The sequence below is a fragment of the Petaurus breviceps genome, unplaced genomic scaffold (assembly GCF_028583685.1).
Source record: "Petaurus breviceps papuanus isolate PSGF00001 unplaced genomic scaffold, PetGlider_PUasm1.0 181, whole genome shotgun sequence".
Lineage (NCBI taxonomy): Eukaryota > Metazoa > Chordata > Mammalia > Diprotodontia > Petauridae > Petaurus > Petaurus breviceps.
The window spans coordinates 1248238-1268651 of record NW_027185784.1 but is presented as its reverse complement, the minus strand read 5'-3'; the positions used below and the strand labels follow the sequence as shown (position 1 = coordinate 1268651).

The 20414-nt window shown below is 35.5% G+C and overlaps 1 pseudogene; it reads left to right on the top strand.

Moving 5' to 3' along the window:
- The first annotated feature begins 346 nt into the window (after positions 1 to 346).
- On the top strand, positions 347 to 688 carry LOC138160365 (NADH dehydrogenase [ubiquinone] 1 beta subcomplex subunit 6 pseudogene; annotated as a pseudogene).
- Positions 689 to 20414: the final 19726 nt, after the last annotated feature.

Here is a 20414-nt window from a genome sequence, read left to right as displayed (position 1 = left end):
AGAAAGGGAATGATATGCCCAAGTGAATGTAGAATTCCAGAGACTAGCAAGGTGAGATAAGAAGGTTTTCTTTTAAAGGAGCATTGCAAAGAAAGAAGAAAATCACAGGCTGGGAAAAGCAAGAGATCTCTTCAAGAAAATCAGAGACATGAACAACAACAACAAAAAATGTAGCAGCTCCTTTTGTGGTGGGAAAGAATTGGAAATCAATGAAATGACCATCAACTGGGGAATGGCTACACAAGTAATGGAATACTAATGTGCTATAAGAAATGAGGAGCATGGGCACAGAGAGAAAGGGTCTCTGCGACTCGATCCCCTGTGTTCTAGCGGCGAGATTGAGGCGATGTCGGGCTTCATGCCAGACGAGAAGCTGCGGTTGGAGCAGCTGCGTGCCCTAAGGAGGCAGTGGCTGAAGGACCAGGAGCTGAGCCCCTGGGAGCCCGTCCTGCCCCGGCAGAAGGCTTGGTCTGGCTTCTGGAATAACTTCCTGCAGACGGACTCCATCTGGAGGAGACTTGCTTTTAAGGTGTACCGAAATGGAATGTTTGTTTTTGCTAATTTCCTTATACCGGCCTGGATTGTTCACTATTATGTCAAATACACGTACAAACAAGGCCATATGGTATTGTTGAAAAGAAACCCAGAATATTGCCAGGTGATAAAATTCTGGAGACTGGAGAAGTGATTCCACCAATGAAAATTGTGATATACATGCAAAACGTTTTTAATTTCAAAAGCTTGTGAATCCATTTTTGTTTCTGTATCAGTGTATCTACTGAAAATATTTTCTGTAGAAACAACTTAATAAAGTTTACTCTTCAAAAAAAAAGAAATGAGAAACAGGCTTCATAATAAACTGGAGAGACTTACATAAATTGATGTTGAGTAAGAGGAACAGAAAGAGAACTTTGTACACAATTACAGAGAGATTGTATCTGTTATGACTGGCTTTGGTTAACCAGGTTCATCTCAGCAATGTAAAGGTATAAGACAATTCCAAAGGACTCATGATGGAAAAATCAATCCACATCCAGAGAAAGATTTTTGGAGTCTGAATGCATATTGAAGCAAACTACTTGCTCACTCTTTTCTGCTTTGTTTTGTTCCTTCTTTCCCATTGTTCATTCCATTGGTTATAATCCTTCTTTGCAACTTGACTGATGTTTAATGTGGAGGTATTTGTAGAACATATATTGGATTGCATGCCACGAGAGTGGAGGAGGGGAGAGGAGAAGGAGGGGGAGAAAATTTGGAACTAAAAAGTTTGTGGAACTAAATGTTGTAAAGTAAAAGTAAATAACTAATTTTTAAAGTAAAAGAAAAGAAAATCAGAGACATCAAGGGGATATTTCATGGGAAAATGAGTATGATAAAAGACAAAAATGGCAGTGACTTAGAAGTAGAAGAAATTAAGAGGTCGTAAGAATACACAAAAGAAACATATAAGAAAAGACCTTAATATTACTGATAACCATGGTGGTGTGGTTACTGATCCACAGCCAGGCATCCTGAAGAATGAATTTAAGTGGGTCTTAGGAAGCATTGCTAACAATAAGGCTAGTGGAGATGATGGAATTCCAACTGAGATAATTAAAATCCTAAAACATAATGCCATTAGAATGCTGCATTCAATATGCCAGCAAATTTGGAAAACTTAACAGGCCACTCACTGGATTGGAAAAAATCAGTTTACATCCCAATTCTAAAGCTGGACAATGCCAAGGAATGTTTAAATTTATGAACACTTGTTCTCATTACACTCATCAGCAAGGTTATAGATACTTAAGATTTTGCAAGCTCACTTTCATCAATATGTGACCTGTCAATTACCAGAAGAGCAGGCTGGTTTTCACAGAGGTAGAGGAACTAGAGACCAAATTTCTAAAATTCGCTATATTATGGAGAAAGCAGGGGAGTTCTAGAAAAAAAAATCTACTTCTGCTGCATTGATCACACTAAAGCCTTTGTGTGAATCACAACAAAATTTTGCAAGTCCTCAAAGAGAAGTCAGTACTTCTTACTTGTCTTCTGATGAACCTATATGTGGCCCAAGAAGCAACAGTTAGAAGTGAATATGAAGCAACTGACTGCTTTAAGATTGGAAAAGGAATACAAGATGACTGCATATTGTCACCTTATTTAACTTATTTGCAGAATACATCATGTGAAAAGTCATGCTAGATGAATCAAAAGCTGGACTTAAGGATGGCAGGAGAAATATCAACAATCTCAGTTATGCAGGTGATATCACTCTTCAGATGATATCACTGATGGCATAAAGTGAAGAATTGAGAAGTCTATTATACAGGTTCTTTATGCTCCCCACTTTCTGCTTAAAAATCTATTTTTTTTAATTTGCCAGGGACTAGTTTTAAGTTTGCAGGCATGTTCACAGAATCCATTTCGTTAAAAACACAGACATTGCCCCATCTTCATAATCATAACACGATGCTTTGTTTTGTTTTGTTTTGTTTTCAATGCCCTGGGCTCTAATTTATCTAGGTCTGAATATTTACACTTGTGAATTAGATGTCCTCTTACTATCTTTTCATCTAACTTTTACATGAATACTTTCTTGAGTACATTCATTCCATCATTTTTAGTTTGAAGATTATTCTGGGTGGAAAAGACAGGAGCAAAATTGGACTTTCATTGTTCTGCTGTCTCCGTTCCTCTGTTATAATCTCACAACTGTCATTCCTATTTCTTTCACCTTTCATCCTTAATCAAATATCTTCTATTGTGATGCTACTCAAATTCTGAAATAAAATCTATACAGATATATATCATTTGAACATGGAACTAACTCCTCCATCTCACTTTATATAATATCTATTTCTTTTGAATGATGTATATCCTTTTATCTCTGCATTTTTGTTATAAATCTATCCCACCACAAACTGATGACACTCATGGAGTTGTAGTTATAATTCACTAGGTCATAGTTTCCCTACCTTCCCTACCTTATCCAATTCCAGGTCCTCTTGCTTCTCCATTTTCATGAATCCATAGAATGCTTCTAATCTTACTTAAACTTATGTTGGCCTTTTAGGATAAGAGTACACTTTCCGTGGAAACAATTTTAGTGACCATTTCCACAAATGTTAGTACAGGACAAAGTTACTTTACAAAAGACAGGTTTCTTTGGTAAAAACATAATATGACAAATCTCAAATTGCAAGCTTATTGTAAAGCATTTTCCAAATTGAAAATAATGGAAAGGGATATTCCTTTAAATATCTCTGCTGTTCATCTGCATTTTACAAACAAAAATCCTTTTTTCAGCTTTGTTATAATTTTCCTCGGTTTCTACTACAGAGTTGTAAATCCCTCACAATCTGCTTCCTGACACCATCATTCAAGTGAAATACCTATCTCCAAGGATACCAAACATCTTTCCTTTTAAAATAATGACTCACATTGATACAGTTCTTTGTAAGGTTTGCAAAGTAACTTACAAATGTTATGCCATTGATACCCACAACAATTTTGTAAAGTGCATGTTATTATCATAATCCTCATTTTACAAATTAGCAAATTGCAGCTCATAGAAGTGACTTGCTGAGGGTCAAACGACTTCAGAGTCAGCATCTGGATCTAGGTGTTCCTGAAGTACTATCTAGTGCCACAGCCACTACAATATGCTGCCTCACTATGGTAGCATGTGCACGCATCCTGATTTCTGAGTGTGACAGACTTCTACATCTTCATGACCCTTTCTTATTCATTTTTGTATTACTGACTAACCCCTTCCACAGAGATCATCTCTTCTGAACATTCATCCCTTTATTTCGGTTATACTATGGTTTTCTGGCTCTCTTTCTACCTCTCTGCATCTTTTTATTTTCCTTTGCACAACTGTCCCTCCAAGGCTCTCTTGCAAGCCACTTTCTCTTCTCTCTTTTTGTGATCTCATCAGCTCCTAAGGGTTTAATCATCACCTCCTTGTTGATGCCTCCCAAATATTTAAATCCAGAACTAATCAAGCTACAGAAGACCAGTGTTGTATCACAAATTCTCTACTAGAAATAGCAACTCATCATTTCTAAAAATGAAACTCATTACATTCCCCTATCGTACCACATACCTGTTTTTTTTCTTCCAAATTTGAGTAGGCTTGAGGGCAACACTATTCTTCCAGTTACTCAAATTTGCAATTTCATGTCTGTCCTTGATTATTTCCTTCCTCGTCTGCCATATTCAATTAGTTGCTAAATTTTATTAGTTGTCCCTCTGTTAACTACATCTGTGAGGTTTGTCCCTCAATTTATGTGGTCACAATCCTAATTTATTTAGGCCCCTATGACCTAGACTAGTTAGGCCTAACTGATTGCCCTACTTCTTGCCTTTTCTGGTTCCAAAAAACTTACTGAAAATTATCAAAATGATCTTTCTAAAACATAGCTCTGCTTATATCATTGCCTTGATCAAAAAATCTTCAGAGGATTGCCCTTGAAAAAATAAGCTCATTATCTTGACATTGAGGGTTATTCATGATCCAACACCTATCTATCTTTCCAGATGTATTTTTGCATATTATAATATCTCTTTCACTTATTCTGTATCTTATATTGGGCTACTTGCTGTTTCCTGTACATGAAATTCCATTTCCTGCTTCCATAAATTAGCACAGTCATTTTCAATGCCTGCAGTTCATTCCTCCCTTTCTTAGACCTTTAGATTTCTTCAGCACTCCTATGCTATCTTATTTTGCTACAGCAGAAAAAGTGTTTGCTTCAGATTCCAAAGACCTGGATGCAGCTTCTGTCTCTGATGCTTACTATCTCTGGGACTTTGAATAAGGAATCTAATATTCCTTGGGTCATTTTTGACTACAATGACTTCTGAGGGGCCTTCTACCTTCAAATCTATAATCTGACAATGTTTTCCACATCCCCTTGGTTGTTAAAGGTCTATCTCCTTCCTCAATTATGTTTCAGTCTTCATCTCAAAACTGTGAGGCTCTATTAGTTCAGAGCCTCAAACTCAAATAGAAATGAAATCTAACCCTGAATATTGTCTTAGAAAACCACAAATTAGCATCATTTGTGTTCTATTGCATTTGCATTGAGTTCAGAAATATTTATTTTATTTAACTGGGAAATGGTGAGTTAAATATTTCCCAATTTTTTTGTAATCTAGTTCTGTCTTCACTTGGGGGTTTTACTGTGTTCCTTGAGTTTGACATTTTGGTGTTGATCTCTGAAGTCCTGACCAGTTTTAAAACTATTGTTTAAATAATGTTATTACTTTTATCTGGAGATTTTTTTTTGGAATTTCAGCAAAAGGTATAAGGGAAAAATGCTTTCCAGAGGAATTCTATCTATATTTAGAATACATTTAAATAAATTCAATCAAAATAGCTGGAGAATTAATTGAATGCTTGAAAGTTATTCACAATGGTAAATCAGGAAATCAAAAATTGCCTCTAAAAGTAAAGTTTGGAAATTATATGGGTTTCATTGAAGTTATTTTGTTTATTCATTAAAAAAAAAGGGAGTGGGGGTAAATGAATATGAAGACTGAGGGAGAGGGATCCTATAACTCCCTCGAATTAATGGAATATTCAGTCATTACTGAATGTTAGTGAATGAGCAGATGCTCTGGGCAAGGCATTGAAATTATGTGAGAGGAGCTTTGGGGTGATTATTTATTGGGGTACACAAATATTTGTACAAATTTACAGTGATAATTCTTTTCTAGATGAAGGCTAGAAAATGGCTGTTATCCAAGAGTGGAATAAATAGGTCTTTCATGGACAACACACATTACCATCTCAAACAACAATGTATCTATAAAGAATTTGGAGGGTTTGGTGCTAGAGTTATAAAATGAGGCTATTGCTTCAAAAAATCATGGAAAGGTTATCCTTATGGGATCCAATTGCAATCAATGAAGATTTTGCAAGGAAATGATAGAAATCATGGAAAATACAAACTAGAAAATTTGAGTCTAGCAAAAACTTAGCATCTATTAAATAACCTAGAAAAACACAAGTGGCCAATTAATAAGCCAGAAGCTCACTCTCCCTCATGAGCTAATAAATCAATCTCTAGACTATAAATATACCATCAAATATCCATGAGGATTCAATAAACAACTAAATTGATCAATGGCAACCAGAACTCTGGTACCAGAATGAGAGGATCATTGTAGTTCTTGCTTAAAACCGCCCATAACACTGATACATCAAAATTTTAAAGTGACAGTTTTCATAGATGTCACCATGATCACTTATTACTTCCAAACTACATGATATGAAACATATTAAAATATGAAGACCCAGTAGAAGTCAAAACCCTTTGAAAATAGTATTACCCAACCTCCATTTTGTCTGTTACTTCAGACGAACCACAGATGCTTTGAACAAGTTTACAGAAGGTATAGTACTATATTCCAAAAATTTGTACTAATTTATAAAATTAATTATATATGAAATTCATATATAAAAATCAACCTTCTGCTTCTGCAAGAGTCTGTAGAACATTTAATGTAAATTAATATAGCAGATTATGATTTGTCTCAGGACTCTTTATTTTTTTTAAAGCAATTGGGGTTAAGTAACTTGCTCAAGGTTACATGGCCAGTTATTTCTGGGTGTGGTGCTGAGTGTCTGAGTCCAGGATTCGATCTCTAGGTCTTCTCAACACTGGAGCCGGTGCTCTTACTCGCTGTGCCACCTGCCCCCCCCCCCAAGACTCTTTAAGAATGAGGTAAGGGTAATTAATAATAATAATAATACATCACTACCACAACAAACCCTACATTTATGCAGATTTTTTTCAGTTTAAAAATTGCTTTTCTGATTTTGAAAGGCATTGAGTGCATGTGTTACTATGTCTACTTTGCAGATGAGGAAACTAAGTTTCAGAGAGATGTGTCTTGCCCAAATTCACACATGTGAGAAAGCCTAGATAGAGATGTAAATACCCTTAAAGCAAATTGAGTGCCCTCAGTGCTCTTTCCTATAGGTGCTAAAAAGTTTTTTTGGGGGGGGCAGTATAGGAGGACTTGTATTCCTTCCTCTCCTTAGTTTGTCTCTAATTGCAGGAATGAGAAGGCACAGCCGGGAAGGTAAGTTGGGAATATCCATATCGACAAGATGACAAATGTACTGAACTACCCAAAATATCTCAGGTTAGTGATACTACATTGAAAAAGAAGTATGCCACACTATCAAAAACCAATCTTTAAAGGACTTAGTGATCTCATCAAAGTACTGTCAAACTTTCCTTGTAGATGAACTTTCCAAAATCCTCTTCTATACTTCATTGAACAGGCAGCACAGTAGAGAGAGTGCTGGATCTGGAGTCACGAAGACCTGAGTTCAAATATAGCCTCAGATGCTTACTAGTTGTATGACCTTAAGGTGAGTTTGCCTCAGTTTCCACATCTGTTAGATGTGGCTAAACATAGCACCTACCTTCCAGAAGTTTTGTGAGGATAAAATGAGTAATGTTTATAAAGCTCTTTGTAAACCTTATAGTGGCTATATAAATGCTAGCGATTGCTATCAATAGTCATGTCAACCTCCCAAATATATTTTGTTAAAAGATAATAGATAAAAGCTATATTTTCATAGTTCTATATTTAAGTAAATAATTATGGATTACATGCCTTTGCCTCCATTATATACTGCAGGTATCTTAGGTTGCTCCTATCCTGAAATCTAAGCTATTTGAGGGCATTGTATTTCCTAAAAGGTTTTTAATCCTTAGGGATGAAAACAGTGTCTAGCATTTGGTAGTCTGGTTAATAAATATTTGTTCTATTCTAATGCCAGAAGTAATAAGCGTATATTATGTGACAGTCATATTACCTTGGTGTTAAACTCAAATAGACATGGAGACACTAAACCATACATAAGGATCCCTATGAATACTTAGAATACAATGTATTATTCTTATTTATTTTTTAAAACATTTCCAAGTTTAATCTGGTTCAGAATGCAATCCAGAGTGCCAAGAGCTGTAAATTTGTTACTTCTGGTGTAGTGGGTAGAAAGCTGGCCTCTGAAGCAGAAAGGCCTGGATTCAAGTTCTGTCCCTAACATACACTGGCTGTGTGACCCTGAACAAATCACTTAATCTTTCAGTATCCTTGTAAACTCTCTAAAATTGTAAATTTCAGAGCCCTGATGCTCTGTCTTGTTTGAGGAATTTTCTTCCCTTGGAGTTCCATAAAGCAATAAAATCACAAATCAAGTACATACATGAATAGTGTGCTACAAGCTGCTGAGGATACAAAGACTGAATAAAAACTTTCCATGACATCAAGGAATTTTATTTCATCCAGAGAGGACACAAGCAAACAGATAACTATTAGGATAGAAGTGATTTTTTTTCCTCCTTAATATCATTTGGAATAGAGTAGTTTAGTATTAAGGTAAATTCTCATAACAAAGCTATCAACAATTTAATAGAAAATGTTTTCTATGAAGTTTTTTTATATTACATATATCAAAATAAATCCTACTAATTCAGGATTCTTTGGACACATTATATCACTCCTACCCTACCTTCTTGATCTCACTTCCTGTCAAAAAAAAGGAAGATTAGTAAGTGTTAAAGAAAGGTGATAAAGACAATTATCACCTAATTAAGGCTTTAACCCGGTAAAGCTCTAAAAAGAACTGAAGGAACACTGGAAAGCTTTGTAAGGAAAGTGGGCAACTTTCCAAAATATTTTAGGTCAAAAGCAGATATCTGGGCATTTGTCTGTATGTAGGAATCTCTAAAACTTCTCTTTGGGGAATGGAGAGTATAGGCTACATAATTTAAAATGAGAAGAAAAAAAATATTACCAAAACACCTCAGGAATCTTTGTAAATTCTCAGAAGCTAGGAACAAAGGCTATGTCAAGGAGTGAGGAGACAGAGCTAAAAGGAAGACAAGGAGTATGTGAAGCATTTCCTTACTTAATCAGCACTTTGGTTAAAAATAAAATATTTCCTCACTTACAGCTAACTTTTCCTACTTTTACTGAAAAGTCTTTTCATCTTTCTGGTGGTTTTCTTCTCTGGAGAATGTCCTTTGACGTTCAGATAATCTAATATAGATCACTGTGATTTGGTCTTAGCTTCTTTACATGAAAAGAAGAAACTAATTTTTAAAAATTGGTTGGCACTTTACTTATTCCTACTTTCAGACTTATTCCTACTTATGCCAATGAGGAATAAAGTGCCCTCTGTTTGCATAAAAAGCAATTTTTATAGCTCTTTAAGCTGCTATTCACTTTCTTTCAAAAACAGAAAATTTGTTATGGCATCCACTGTTCACATTGATGTTAATTCATTGGGCTTTTAAAGCTCAAAGAAGACATGTCAGCTTTTGGAAACCAAGAAAGAGATCAGCATGTATAGCCCCCATGTTAATTGTACTATTTGAAGCCAACTGTTTTTTTTTTTTTTTCAAACATGTCTATCTATAAAGAGTTGGAAGACTATCACTTTTTTTTCTGAAATAAGAAATTTTCTGAAATTGAAGGCACTTTTGATATTTCTGTAGTATAGCCTAATCCACAGTAGTGTACTCTTTTTTGAACCTTAAATAAGATTCTTTGAAATGAGCACATTTTTGCTCCAGCAATGTGTAATAAATTAGGAGATACCAAGAGATGGGGTTCTATTGAATGTGTGAGGGTTTAGAAAACCAAAATAACTTACTTTCAAAAATTGTATAAGCAATTCTCAAATCAGAGAATAAATTGATATATATTTCTCTGGGTTTCCTGTGAAAATTAAATGAAAATGAATTGTTCTGAAGTGTGCAAAGTCAAAAGCAAATAAATATATGCATTTTAGGACTTGTGGCAGGTTGTAGGTTTTCTATGCTCTTTAGATTTGAGGAACATTAAATTTTGAATTCTGTTACATGCATAGAAAGTTTTCATTGCCAAACCCATATTATTAAAAAAAATTATTAGTACTTTTTCAAGAATTCCTCTCTGTTGGCAAAACTGTTGGGAAATAAAGTGATAATAACCAAGTTTGAAATAACCATTGACTTCTCTCACTCTCTCATCTGTATGTGTAACCTACAGGGAGGCAGATTTCATCTCAATAAAATGAAAAATATTCATAAAATTAGAAAGATGGGATAGACTGTTTCATATGGTAGTGAATATACTATCACTGCAAATCTTAATCTAGAGGTTATATGTTATAGATAAGATTCATACCAGTTAAGGTGAAAACAGATGGCCTTCCAACTCTTAGATCATATTTTAGTAATTCACATCTAATCAGTTGCCAAGTTCTATCCCTGAAATCCCTCTTTAGAATCTATTCCCTCATTTTTAAAATCAACTTATCTAGGCCAATTGCCCTTCATGTGCATTTCTGCAAGTTTCTTAACTCTAACCCATTTCCCCACTTCCATTCCCTGTCCTTTCAAACAACCTTCAACAAATGAGTAAAACATGGACAAATATGTGGATTTCCATTTCATTAGATCTGTAGATCTCAGCACTCAATTTAAATGCAAGCTAAAACAAAATAGGATAATGCTGAATATCCACAATTTTATTTAAAATCTGGTATATATTTTCCATGTAGCTCTTTAAGGAGTACTACCATCACTAAATGAGGATTTGGCATTTAAAATGTTGTTATATGAAAAATGAGATATTTCCCATTTTTACAGAAGCATGGATTTCCTGGATGGGGTGATTAGAGGTAAAGTTACCTGAATCACATAAGTTGGTATTTGTATAAGGTCACCAATCTAATAAATGTTAGAGAGCATTATTCAAGACTTCCTGAATCCAAGTCTAAAACACTCTCCACTATGGCACTCTCCTTTTTTTCTGACTTTTTCTCACCTATAAAATGGGGATAAAAATAGTTTGCTAATTACCATAAAGGACTGATAGAAGATTAGCATTTTCCAAACTAGAAAGTCCCACCTTAATTTGAGTAATTATTAATATAATTTCCTTTATATCAAAGGATGATGGTATAAAAGCCATTTATAATTGCCAGCTTTTAATCTAAGGGCACGAATGGAAAAATAACTTTCTCTTTTATTCAGAAATGACTGCTGGGAAATAGTGAAAAAAGCATTAAAGATAGTGAAGATGTCACAACATCACAGGAAGGCAGGAAGAAATGGTGTCAACAATACATGTAAAGTCATTCATTATGGAAAATTGAGGGCTATCCCTTCTTCTGAGGTTATAGAGTAAAAGGAGAATGAGTAGACAAGAACAAGTAAAGGCATTGAGGAATGAATGAAGGGAGTCAAGACAGTTAATTTCTGATAGGCCCAATCCTCTTTATAAAGTTTGAGGCAAGATCATGTGGGGACAATGGGGAAGAGATTGGAGATGTGGACTGTGGAGATAAAAATGGTGTACAGTCATGGGGAATATCAATTAGAGAGGAATAAAAGGACTGTCATTTAAGGGCACAGATATAGTCAAATAGCACAAAATCCCACAGGTCTCCCTCAGAGAGGAAATCTTGTGATTTCCTGTTCTAGGATGAGAGGATAGAGATGATGAAGGTGACACAGATTTGAGTTATAGTGGGTAACATTAATAGCAAAAGAAAAAAAAGGGAGAGGGATTCAAGAGAGTCTTTCCTTAATTATTGTGTAGACATTCAATCGTATCCAACACTTCATAAACCCATGTGAGATTTTCATGGCAAATATACTTGAGTGCTTTGCCATTTCCTTCTCCAACAGATTAAGGCAAACAAGAGTTAAGTGACTTGACCAGGGTTGCGCAGCTAATGAGTGTCTGAGGGAGAATTTTAACTCAGGTCTTCCTGATTCCAGGCATATCACTCTATCCACTGAACTAGCCAGCTGCTTCTTTTTTTTTTTAATAAGGAATTAATATGTATATGTATATACACACATACATATTTATGGGTGTATACATAAACATACACACAATTGATAAAGACTAACTAGGATATATACATACTAACAAATACAAAAATGGAAAACTAATTTTCCTTTATTCATACTTTGATTTTCAAAGCTATAAGTCAGGTTGTATAATCCATATTTGATCCACTGATGGGCAGGTGTTAGCATATGAAAATGCTGAATTATTTTAGGCCCTATTGTAAAAAGAGAGATTTGTGAAATTCTTATAAATTTGTGAAATTCAAATAGAGTGCCACTTATTAATAGGTATCATTGGTCTCTAATAAAGGCAGATTTTGCTAGCTAAGCAGTCATACACGATGCTAGTTTGAAATGTAAATTAAAATGTAATTTATTAACTTGTTAATTGTTCTTGCCTTCTGACACAGTGGATATTAGTATTTCGTTATGACAAACCTTAATATCCATGACACATAATAAAACATTTGAAAAGACTCTACATATTTTGAAGAATTATTTCCTATAACTATTTTCTTATTGAGTATAATAAAATATTTTTGAGGGATGGGTTTTGGACTTGTGATTTACTTGTGTGGCAGACTCCTAGTACTGAAACTTACCCAGCAAATACAGATTAGAAACTTTTAATTTTAATAGTCATAGAGAACTATTTGGGGGAGGGTGGGTTACTAAGGGACAGTGATTTGCTTTTGGTCCCAAAGTCATTAAATTTCAAGGTCAGCACGTGAACTCAAGTCTCTGTGAATTCAAGGCCACACTCCTATGCACTATACCATACTATCTCTCATAATGATAAATCATTGCAATTAATTTTGATCACTATGGTGTCTAATTTTATAATTGTGTATGAAATATTTATTTTATATATCTCATTGGGTAGCAAAATACTTATCAATTGACATTCTGCACTCATCTAAAGATATGAAAACCATTTCCTTTTCTAAAACACAAAAACAAGAAACTTTTATAATCTATATAAACTTATATAATCTACATATATATATATATATGTAAAATCATAGATTTATAACTTGTAGGAATCTCATAGGTCTCCAGTCCAAGATCCAAATATTACGAATGGGTAATCTGAGGCCCAGAGATATTACGTGACTTGTCCTAAGTCACACAATTAATAAGTATCAGAAGTATGATTTGAACTCAGGTCTTCTATCCTCCAAGTCCAGCCTTGTAACTACTAAGCATATTGTCACTTGATAAATTTTAAAAAGTGGAACAAAATTCCTTATAAAAGTAGTCTAAAGTTATGTGATTTTCATGAAAGCTAATGTTACAATTGATACCTCTAGATGAGAAAACTTATATATGAAATAAATACGTCTACTGAGTCATCTCCCAAGTGGTTCTGCATCTCCTGAACCTCAGTTATTCCATCTAGAATATAGAATTCATTTTCCACTCGAATTAGTTTCATTTAGCCAATTTTCAAAGGTAAAAATCTAATTTAATCAAGTTTCACTGTAAAATACTCCTTTTTATTTAATATAGTAATTGCTCTGAATACCCCCCCCCATCTGTGGATTTATGCATGTCACAGAAATAAAATTAGGAAGAATCTTGTTTCATAGAAAGGAATTGGAATTTGGAAATATCATTTTATGCCAGTGACTAGGGATATAGGAATTTAGAAACAGCTCATCTCCTTCATGTGCCAGGGAAGGAAATTATTTTATAGACTAGATATTAAATAAGGATCAGTGCTCACATTCACAACCTAGCTCATGATAGCCATCAACTACCTAGTCTTTTTTTTTTAAGCAAATGGGGGTTAAGTAACTTGCTCAAGGTTACATGGCCAGGTGTTTCTGGGTGGGTGCTAAGTGTCTGAGCCCTGATTCGATCCCCAGGTCATCCCAACCCCTTAGTCGTTGTGCTACCTGGCCACCCCACCTAGTCTTCTTTCTAACACTGTCAATTTTATGGTCAGAATGATGACTGCTGAAAAGCCTTAAACTAAGCTTTCCTGCTGTATATAAGCATATAAGATCATTGCATATTATATACTCTTTTTCCTTTTGTGGTAACACAATTCCTCACATTTCAATATTTCAGTTATTTGCAAACTTAATCAACTGAAAGGATTTGAATACAGTTCCTACAATAATAAAGCGGTAGTGTGGCTAGTTGTAATGTAATGCCAAGCAAAGGCAAATTCCCAAGGTTCAAAATACCAGCATAGGTGCTCTCCATTTTATTCAGTGACAAATTAAGAACTGAGATGGTCAAAATATGACATCATTCAAAATAACAGCATTTACTAAGTGTGATTCAATAATCTCCAAGTACTACCCCCAAGTGTGATTTAATCAAGTACTACCCCACCCCAAGACATTACATTCATTTAATCAATTACAAAGTCCCTCTTCTAAATACTTCTCCACCCCTAGGCTGCACATTCATTTAGTCCATCACAAAGCCCCTGTTCTCAAATGGAGATTAGTTTCTAATCATAAGTAAAGTACATTCATTTGTTTAATCACAGAGCACAAAAAGGTCAAAAGTTCCCCACAACTGGATCACAATTGAATCTACCCCAGAGTTAAAACAAGCTTAAGCACAGCACTTAATACCCAAATGGAGGTCTTTTCTTCATCTTGACATGAGGCAAGTTCTCAGCAATCTTTGTTCCCCGGGAGACAAAGCTTAGCAAGGCCACAAGATACATTGCCAGTCTCTTCATTAATTCATTCTCTGTCTGCAGAACAGTCCTAGGACCCCTGAAAACATTAGCAAAACCCCTTTCCAGGATTTCTGTAAACATACAAGAAGAAAATCCTCCTTTAGGGCTTTTGAACCAACAGCAAGGTTCCAAGGCTTCTGCAACAACAGCACTGTCCTTTACCAGTGGACAGTATTCACTTTCTGTCCGCAAAACAGTCTCAGTAGCTCTGAACCAACAGCAAGGTTCCAAGAATTCTGCAACAACAGGACTGTCTTTCACCAGTGGACAAATCTGGCAAAACAACATCAAAACAGACAAAGTACCAGCATAATACAGCCATGTCTCCTCAGTCCTTGGCAGCTCTGGGTGGCAGCTCTCAAAAGTCCTGGGCAATTCAAAGTGGCCCTCAGCAATCCTCTCAGTATCTCTCTGCCTCCAAAGGTGCTGCTTCCAAAAAGTTCTTCTGCCTCTCTCTTGTGTTTCTCTAAATTTATGTCACCAGCTCCTCCCAGTTCAGCCCTCTCTTTTCACATCAACAAGTCCATCCCACAAGTGGGATTGACAAACTCTGGGTTTTAACACAATCAAACCAAAAACCAAGCCAATACAGGGGAATCTTTAAATTACATTACTATTACACTAGTGGATACAAACCTGGCTTGATGCCAGAAAGACCTGGGTTCAAATCCTGCCTCTGAAACATACTGAGTATGTGAATTTGGGCAAATGTAAATTTCTTAGTGCTTAGGACAACTAAGATTGTAAATTGCATAAATTGTTTCAACCTGCACTCATAGATAACAATTAAATTACAGATTTATTCTCTACCTTACAATGATAGACTCCCTCCCTTCCCCCAAGGAACTAGCTGTACCCCTAAGGCTCCTTAACAAATATCTAGTAATGAAGTCATCATGTAATAATCATAGAACCTCAAGATCATCTAATCTCAAACAATCTCTCTCTTACACACACACACACAAACACACCCACACATGCACACAGACACATACATTGGAATTGAAAATTTGTGCTCATTTTGGAAACAATTTAAAGTTATATAACTGCGTATATGTATCCATATATGTATATATACACATATGAAACATGAATATACATACTATGTATACACAATTATATATAATCTATATACACTATATATAATACACAATCCACAATTTTTGTATGTACACATATTTGCATATACACACACATATACAAAAGGAAAGGGAGATGGGGAAGGGGTGAGGGAGGGAGAAAGAAAGGGCTTGGGAGAAAGATTCTACTTTCTGCTATATTTCCTGAGACCTCTCTTTGCTGTCTTGGCACTAAAATGTGAGGAAATTAAGCTTTCACCTGGCAGCATGACACAGTATTAACTACCAAGCTTAGGGATTTGATTTTACCTAAAGGTTAGGTACTCTGGTTTGGGGGAAACTGTACTCCTTAGTAGATGAGCTGTCTTTGTGAGCTCTAGGGAGAAGAGGGGAGAATAGCTACCAACCATAGCCAATAATACTATGGAGTAAATGAGGCTTTACTCAAGAGTGCCAAAATAAGGGTTGACGATTGGGGCACAACTCCTCCCACCAGTGGGTTACCTACTCCAGCCTTCTAATTATGTGGTTGGTCCTGAAATCATGGCAACCCTCTGCTGATTCCTATTCTCTCACAACCCATAGTGTTTCAAAAGCTCTCTCTTTTAGCAGGTCTTTATATGTATTTGGAATCTCTTCTGTGCCACCTTTACCACTCCTTCCTTCCTTTCCCTGGTAGATTTTGTCTTGGATGAAAACATTTTAACTATTGCTCTACTATCAATGCATAGTTTACATGACTACAAAAAGGATTCTCTGTTATGTAAACAGTGGTAGAAAACAACAACACAGAAACCCAATATTTATGCAAAAGAAAGGCTCAAAATAAATAATATTTAGAAATATGAGCTACACTGAGATATTACTACTTCACATCTATCAAATTAGGCAATAGTAATAGGTGGAAAAATTCAACATTGGTAGGGATGCAGGAAAACAATAAACATGTATTTACTGCTGGGACAGTTGAGAATTTTTGCCCATTTTTGAAAATAAGTTAAATATACGCATGAAAAATTACACAATTGCCCATGTTCTTTGACCCGATCCTAGACTTGGATTTATATATCAATGATATTATCAACAAGGAGAGGCCTGCAAGTACAAAAGTTGTTAAAGCAGCATTATTTATAATGACTATGAAAGAAAAGAAACAAGGGAGGGAAGGAAAGAAAAAAAGAGAATGTCAACATTTATATAATACCCACTATGTGCCAGGCATTTTGCTATATGCTTTTTAAAGATACCATCTCTACAAACATTATCTCATTTGATCCTGACAACAGCCCTGTGTAAGTTAGTTGCTATTATTATCCCCATTTAGAATAGAAACTGAGGAAAATAGAGATGAAGTGACTTGACTAGGGTCACACAGTTAGTGTTTGAGGTCACATTTGAACTAAGGTGTTTCTGACTTCAAGCCCAACACCCTATCCACTGTGCCACCAGCTGCTTCTATGGTAGAGCGAGAGTGATAGAAAGAGAAAAAGCAGGAGTGAGTGAGTGAGCGAGAGACAGAAAGAAACAAAAACAGAGCAAACTATGAGTAAGATTTGGAGAATGTCCATATACATTGCATTATATAAATATAATAGGATGTTAATGTACCATTTGGAATAGCATGTATATAAATTATTCAAAGAATTATGGAATGTACTATATGAAGTGATGCAGATAAAAATATAATAAAAAAGATTAAAATGTACAATTATTTCAACTATATGAATGAAAAGGACATTAAATAGCAATTAATTTTGGATGAAAAGCATTGGACAACAGTCCCATCACCAGAGATCTTCAAGCAAAGTATGACGCAGTGGGGATTCTGATTCAGGTATTAGTGGAACTAGACAACTCTTAAGATACTTTTTGACTCTGAAATTTGTTAAGTATCAGCATATAAAACATCCACCTGTTCTTTCTTTTAAACAAATGGAAAATTTATATGTGATCAATGACAATCTTGTAAGTTGTTTTGCTTAATCATTTTCAGGGATTGTACATGGTGGAGATTCAAGTGGGAGTACGATTTGTGTGATGCATTGAAACAAAGCTTTCAGAACAAAAATACAAAAACCCTATGTGCATTATAGAAGGGAAAGGGGAGGAAAAACATTTATGAAGCATTTACTGTGTACCAGGCACCGTGCTTAGCATCAGGGATATAAAGAAGGGGAACACCACATGGTCCCTGCCTTCAAAAGGTTTATATCCTAATGGAGAAAACAACATGAAAGCAACAATGTACCTATGTACAGAAAAGAGATAAAAAGAGTTCATAAAACAATCTCAGTAGGAAGGCAGGAGGTGTGGAGGAAGGTAAAGTCTTTCTACAGAAAGTGAAATTTTAATTGGAAGTTGAAGGACATCAGGAGTCAGAGATGAGGTGAGGAGGGAGTTGAGGGCTCATGTTTCTGGATTACACAGTACAAAGTGGGGAATAAAATGTAAGAAAACCAGACACAGAGGATGGGATGAAGTTGTGAAAGGCTACGTGTAAATGGCAATCAGAGTATTTATATTTGCTGGAGTAATAGGGAGCCACTGGGATTTCCTGAGTAGGAGGAGGTGGGATCATCTGTTCAGACATATACTTCAGAAAAATTGCTTTGGCAGCAGGAAAGGAGAAAAAAATTGAGTCAGAGAGACATAATAGGTCGGCAAGAGGTGATGAGGACCAGCACCAAGGTGGTGGTTGCATGACTGGAGAGTAGGGAATGTATAAAAAAAAAAATTATGAAGATAGAAAAGAAAAAAAACTTGGCAACGGATTGGATATGGGGAATGTGTGTCAAAGAGGAATTGAAAATTACACTGAGGTATGAGTCTGAATGACCAGGAGGTAGTAGTGTCCTCAAAAGTAATAGGGAAATTTTTTAAGGGAGTATTTATGGGAAAATATAATGAATTCTCTTTAGACATGTAAGTTTTAGAAGACTACAGGTCTATAACTCAACCAGGGACTTAGCCTGTTTTCAGAAACAAGAGCCTAAGGGAATATCTCCCATACCCATTCACCAAGGAGGGCAGCTGAAGATCACTTCTATCCATTAATGTCCAACACAAAGGTTACTTTTTTTTCCCCAACTGAAATTTTTCCTTTCATACTTAATGGAACAAAATTACTTCAAAGTTCATATTGAAAATGATTTTGTCCCTAATGTGGTGCATTCCGATGACCCACTTACCTGCAGAAGTAAAATGACCATTTTGTGGAGGAAGAATATCAGCTGGGCTCCTAAATTTTCACAATAGATTGTCAATGCTGCCTCATATGCATCTGTTATCTCTGGTGTAGAGATCTCTCTTTAATCATCAGCAAGAATATTGGCATATCAGGCACTGACAGAAAATTCAACTATGTATTGATTTTTATGCAGCACATGCCAAAAGCTCACTTTAGATAACTGATACTTGAATGAGACATCCTAATGGACATGTTAACTCTTCATTTCTCTGTATTCTCTAAAAAGTCTATTCCTGTATTAAGTCAAATTATCAGCAAGATGCATATTTAAAGCATAATATCTTATTTTCTTCCAGAAATATCTTTACTCAGTTAAGACAGACTTATGTCCCTAAGTTTTACAGAGGGTTGAAATAAGAAAGATCTATTTGAAAGATGTTTCTTTCTCTCCCGTCTCCCTCTCCCTCCCTCCTATCTCTCCCTCTCTTTCTTCTCTCCTCTCTCTGTTCCTTTATCCCTTTTATTCTCTCCCTCTTCTTCCATCTTTCCCTCTGCAAAACAATAATTGAAGACAGCATTGTGAGCATTAAAAAAATTGTATTTTGATTTAGAAGACCTGGTTTCCAATAACAGCTCTGCCACCAAATCCATGTAAGGCATTGGTAATGTAAAGTCACCACCCTGGACCTCAGTTACCTCATCTGTAAAGTTAGGGGACTGCACTGGATGTCTTTTAAGGATTCTCCTGCTTCTGAATTTATTATGGTACTCGCTATTACTTCTATAAGGAACCATGCATTTAATTCATCTTAGAATTCAGTCAGGCAAAAGATTATTTCTCTAGGTGAATTTTTCATTTTTCTTACTAAGAACGGTTTAACCCCTTATCCCTTTGTGCCTAATTTAGCTAGAAGCTCAAAACTTAAACTCAAGCTTCAATGGTACTGAATCATCACAGGAACCAAGGACTTTTTTTTCATGCATATTTCCTTGTGTTATACTTATTTCAACTATGTGTTGCAACTTTGAATGCTACTTCAAAGAAGAGACAGAAAAAAAGAATATCTGAACATCCCTATTCAAATGTAACTTATTGTTTGATCGAACAAAGAGATTCTAGGTAATTTATTATTTTTTTAGCCACAGTGAGCTGTGATAGCAAGTAAATAACTCAAAAAGTTAATACACACATCCACTGAAGTTAAGTCTTTTCTTTCACCACTTCCAAATAACAATTGTTTGAGGAATTTACTGCTAATTTTTGGGAAGATAATAAAGTAGGATGATGAATCTGAAAACATGCATCACATTTCCCAAATTCCAAAAGTGGGATTAAATTCTCATTTTCATGTTTGGTTTCTTTACATCATAATCCAGCCTTCCTTTTCTTTTCACACATTATATGACACTGTCTTTAAAAAGTCAAGGCAAAATGGGGTGGCCAAGTAGCACAGCGAGTAAGAGCACTGGCTCCAGTGTTGGGATGACCTGGGGATCAAATCCGGGCTCAGATACTTAGCACCACACCCAGAAATAACTGGCCTTGTTACCTTGAGCAAGTTACTTAACCCTGATTACTTTAAAAAAAA